We start from the raw sequence: 6,000 nt of genomic DNA on the forward strand, positions 1-6,000 counted from the left end.
GCACCCCATGACCCAGTCAAGTTGACACAAAAAATTAACCATGGTACAAGGCACTGTGCTGGGCATTGTTCGTATTCTTGTCATTATTTCTGGTCTCAGAGAAGTCAGTACCCCTTCTTTCACATCCCAATGTTCCCACCTATGCTCTTGACCCTGTCTTTCCTGATCCTGAGACCCACCACACCTCTTTCACACCTTCAGTTTTCCTCTGCTCTTTTTTTGTCTTTTTTAAAATAATTTTTTAATGTTTATATTTGAGAAAGAGAGAGAGAGAGCACGAGTGGAGGATGGGCAAAGAGATGGAGACAGAATCTGAAGCAGGCTCCAGGTTCTGAGCCTGACGCGGGGCTCGAACCACAAGCTGTGAGATCATGACTTGACCTGAAGCCGGACGCTTAACCCACTGAGCCACCCACGCATCCCTTTTTTCTGTCTTTTTAAACAAATGTTTGGGTGCCTGGGTGACTCAGTTGGTTAAGTGCCCGACTCTTGATTTCAGCTCAGGTCATGATCTTGCAAGTTTTGTGGGTTTGAGCCCCACATCAGCTCTGTGCTAATGGCTGACAGCACAGAGCCTGCTTGGGATTCTCCCTTTCTCCCTCGCTCCTTGCCCCTTCCCCGCTCATGCTCTCTCTGTCTCTCTCAAGATAAATCAACCTAAGTAAATGTGTATTTATTTATTTTGAGAGAGTGTGGGGGAGGGGCAGAAACAGAGGGAGAGAGGGAGAATCCCAAGCACGTTCCTTGCTGTTAGCGCAGAGCCCAACGTGGCACTCAGGGCTCAATTTCACGAACTTTGAAATCATGACCTGAGCCAAAATCAAGAGATGCTCAACAGACTGAGCCATCCAGGCACCCCTCCTCTGCTTTTTACCTAAAAACATGTTTGGGTTTTTCCTTTACCTTAAAATAAAGGTTCTCTTTGGTCCTTTGAGCTACCTACCATCCCATCTCCTTTTTTAGTGCAAAAAGAGTTTATATTTTCTGCCTTCTATTGACTAAAATCCCTAGTGATCTAATTTACCTTATTTCTCCTGTGTCCATATTCCTCTAACAAGACCCTTGTAAAAGTCAACAATGGCTTTCTCAAACCTGACAGTTTTTGTTCAGCCTCTACTTTATTTGATATTTCAGTAACTTTTGAAAATGCAGTCTCCTTTCTGAAATTCTCTTTCTCTTTACTTTGGCCAAATTGGTACCTGGTTGTCCATCTTTTTTCCTGCTAAGCGTTTGCTTCTCTTTCTTGGCCTGTCCTCTTAGGTAAATGCTCCTCATAGCATTTTTTAACTTCTTTTTTTGGCATTTATCAAATTCCACTCCCTGTTTTAATTATTTCCATAGTACAGGTTTAAAAGGGAAACACCTAGGGGCGCCTGGATGGTTCAGGTGGTTAAGCAACCGATTCTTGGTTTCTGCTCAGGTCATGATCTCACGGTTCATGGTTTGTGGGTTCAAGTCCCACATCAGGTTTTGTACTGGCAGTGCAGGGCCTGCTTGGGATTCTGTCTCTCCCCTTCTCTCTCTGCCCCTCCCCTGCTCATGCATTGTCTCAAAATCAATAAACTTAAAAAATAAATAAAAGGGTAACATCTAGTCCTACCACTTCTTATTCCTCTTCCCTGCTTTTTCGGCAGAGCATTTATAAATATATGATGTAATCTATAATTTACGTATATATTGTTTCTCTTTCTCCTTCCCCACCAGGAGGGCAGGGATTTGGGACTATTTGTTCACTAATGTATCTCAAAAATCCAGAGCAGTAGGTAGTGTTCAAATAGTAGTTGTTGAAATATTACAAAGATTTAGGTATAGGGCTGTTTAATGCATCATTATTTATAAAAGTAAAACATCTGCATATAAACAAAGTATCTACTAATAAGAGGAAAGTAAGTCATGATATAGCCATGGCATGGGATAGTCTACATTTATTAAAAGTCATATTTAAAAACGATTGCATGAAAAATGCTCACATTATATTAAGTAGAAAAAAAAGCAAGACAGGAAGCATATTAAAAATCATATTAAAAAGACCCCAATTTAATATATAAAGGAGATATATACTAAAATGTTATCAGTGGCTCTGTCCAGGTAGTGAGATTAAAGTGATTTTTATTTTTCTATTATTTTCGTATTTGGTACATTTTTGACACATTCTTTTAAGTGAAATGTGAAGATAGAAAATTGTAAAGCTTTGAAGAAAAAAGTGCTTTTTCATTCAGTTGCTATATTCTATTTTTCTAACTGGTCTGAACTCACTTCAATTAGAGATACAATTTGCACTTATCTTTTGGCACTGATTGTATTTTGCCTACTATTATATATCTTTATGTCTTCTACTGGGCTCTATACTTTCTAAAGTCAGAGAGCATGTCTTATTTATAATTTTCAATGCCTACAACACCTGTCTACATTCAATAACTGAAAGAAAAGATATTTAAAATGTTTTAATAGCTGGGAATAATACATAGTGTTAGTTGCTTAGGGAAACCATTAAATTACGTAATTCTTAAATATTGCTCTGATGTGCTTCATGACTGCCTTCAAAACACTAAGGTTTAAAGCTATAATAGGACAAGCATTTTAAGGGTTTGGCCTACCTCTCTGTTGCTTTTATTTACATACATATTTTTAAGTTGTTGGTACATTACATGAAACTTTTGATTCTCGAGTAAATTTGGGCATGCCCATAGACTTCAGGGGCTGACACATTAAGTTAGGCTAGGTTGGTAAAACAAAGAAAGAATGTTACAAATGGATCCCAAACACATGGCTCAAACACAAGTTTATTTCTTGCTCTTAAGGGTGGGTGTTCTTCCTTGGCAGGCAGGTTTTCTCCACACATTTAGAGTCACAGTGCCTTCCATTTTATGCCTTCCCAGGTTGTACATGGCCACTGGATGCCAGCTGTATTTACTAATCTCTGACTCTGGTACTTAGGTTGTAAGTTCAGTGAAGTCACAGAATTGCCAGATTCAGCAAAATAAAAATACGGGACACCAGTTAAATATGAATTTCAGATAGACAACACATAATTTTTTCCTATATGTTCCAGATAACATTTGTAATTACATGTTCCCATGTAATTTGTAATAATATGTCAAATTACTAAATTTGTAATGTCACTAAACAGTTATGCATTATCTGAAATTCTGAGTTAATTGTGAGTCCTGGATTTTATCTGGCAACTCTATGAGGGTAGGGATTAGGTCTATCTCATTTAGCACTGAATCCCCAGAATCTAAAACAGTACCTATTGACCTGAAGACAAGTAAGTGTCTCAATAATATTTCATGAATAATTGAACCTATGTCAGCAAAGAATACTTATCAGAATACTGCTATTAATAAGAATATAATTAAGTATCAGCAAACCATTATTAATTACACTTGTTATGAATAACAATACTTATTAAGCATCAACAAAGAAAACTAACCAGCAGATAAGACTTTAATATGTATTAGCATTTCAAACCACAAATGTTTTCCTCAACTTCAGTAAAGTAAATGGATAAACTCTGGCTTCCCCTAGAGATCGGCTCAGCTCTCTCTCCTTTCTTTCAGGTCTCTGCTCAAATGTCATTTTCTTAATGAGGTCTTTTCTGCTCTCCATATCTAAAACCACAACACTCCTCCCTCTGCATCACTCTTTTCCTTTCCTGCTTTATTCCTCCTCCTTAGCACATGGAGTACACTTGGCATAGGATTACTCATTGACCTTGTTTATTGCCTACCTCTCCCACTAGAATGTAAACTTCATAAGGACAGGCATTTTCCTGTGCTTTATTCACTGCTAAAGTCCCAGCTCCCGCACACACTAGAGAGGTATTTGTTGAACAAATGACTGAGAAAACACCATTGGTTATTATTGGAATCTATAGTTATAGTTCGATGATATTCACTTTACATGACACAAGATGGATTGAATGTCAAAATAGATGATTCTGCCTGCATCCACTCAGTTCACCAAGTTCTGTCAATTCTAGCACCTCAATGTCTTTTGGACCCTCTCCTTTCTTTCCTGGTGCCACTTCCCCAGGAGTAGTGAGGCAGAAATTGCCTCACCGGTCTCCTTGCCATGGTCTTTCCGTTCTAATCATTCCTTTCCAACTGTTTACTGAAGTCATCTTTCTAAAATGAGAATGTGATTATATCACTCCCTTCCCCCCAAACTTGGTTTCCCTATCACCCAAAGATAAAATTCAAAAGTTCCTAGTTGGACATGAAACCCTCTCAGAGGGTTAATACGTATTAGCATTTCAAACCACAAATGTTTTCCTCAACTTCAGTAAAGTAAATGGATAAACTCTGGCTTCCCCTAGAGATGGGCTCAGCTCTGTCTCTCCTTTCTTTCAGGTCTGGCCTCAATTCCACCACACGTCCACACACATGTCCCATTCCCATATGATTTCTATCTGAGTGCATATCACTTCCTTTGTGAGATCAGCTGCTCTATCCCCAGTGCTCACAGAGCTCTTTGTGTATTCTAACGATGCTTATTTTAAGAGCTACCAGCACTAAATGGTATCTTCCCGATTCTAAAATGTACATTTCTTTCTACTTTAACATCTCTAAAATTGGAAGCCAACTTGCAATAATGGCATCTTACAATGCTGTCACCAGAAGGCAGTTGTGATGTAGCTGTACATGTGCAAAATTCATGGTTATTCCTGGTGGCAAGCCTAGGCAATTGCAAACCCTAGACATTTCAGTCAACCAACCATTTAGAGAGAGGATATAAATCCTGATTGTGGTCTGAAAACTTTTTCACTGACATCTTCTAGTTGGATCAAGAAAGCATGAGCATCAAAACTTGTAGAATAAAAGCCTATGGTTTGGAAGAAAATACTGAAGACAATAGTGGAGTATTCTTTTATAACATGTTCCATCGTTAAAGCTCCAGGTTGGTAGAATTCAATATATTGTGGAAAAATTCTAATCGATAAAAAAACCATTGTGTCATAGTTTAATTAGCACCTTTTTTCTTTCAGTGTTCCAAAAATAATGGCATTTCTTAGAACCCGTGGTGTCTCAGAATTGGTGAAATATGGTATGTAACCTTGCATTTTCAAACCAATCCTCTTAAGACAGGTCTTATTATCATGCTTGGTGTTTGCTGACTTATCATAATAGTGCAGTCTCATTATGCTGGTCTGTCTTCTTTCCATTAGATTACAAACTCTATGACCTACCATAGTGCCTGTCACATAGTAGGGATGCAATTAACATTAATTGAAAGAATTACAGCAATGGTCATGCTCTTTAGCTGGAGAAACTGCTCCACTGTGATTCTAATTCTCAATTTGGTTGTGTCTATTTCCAGGACTGATCTTGAATCCTCTGAGCCATCAACTGTTACTGTGAAATACTGCTTGTTGGAAAGGTTTAATTTCCTCTTCAGAAGTAGTCCCTTAGTAGCATTTTTTCCCTTGAGGATTGATTAGGATGACCAAAATTAAATCTCTTTATATATGTAATATCCAAATACATTCTGCTGTCTAGTTTCACATCTCAATTTTTATGCTTATTACTTCTTGGTTTTGCGTGTGTGTGTGTGTGTGTTCTTTTCTTTTCTTTTTTTTAATGTTCTCAACCTGTCATCATTGACTACTGTGATCTCAAAGAGTAAAGTAGAGAGCTGAGAAAATGGTAAGACAGCCAAAACAAACTTTGTTAGGTTACATATGAGGAACATTGGGTTCATCTGATTACTCTGTTCAGATGGCACAACCAGATACAGTAAGCCAAGTCCTTGGCACATAATTATTTTTAAACTGTGTTATCCTGCTTAATTGGTTTAAAATAATTTAGCAGGGTGCTGGTTGGCTCCTACAAATGAATCTAATTCATCAGTTCTTAATTGTTAAAATAGCCCTATTTCGACAATTTAGGCTATTGTTGAAGCCAGAGTCGCCACTCCTTCAGAGGCTTTCATATAATTTATTCATTCCCTTTTAAATTGGAGCCCTAGCATTAGGCAGCATTCCTTTAAAAAACAACAACA

This window comes from Lynx rufus, unplaced genomic scaffold, assembly GCF_022079265.1.
Source record: "Lynx rufus isolate CCGP_SWC_20201006 ecotype Redwood Valley unplaced genomic scaffold, mLynRuf1.p SCAF_1, whole genome shotgun sequence".
Lineage (NCBI taxonomy): Eukaryota > Metazoa > Chordata > Mammalia > Carnivora > Felidae > Lynx > Lynx rufus.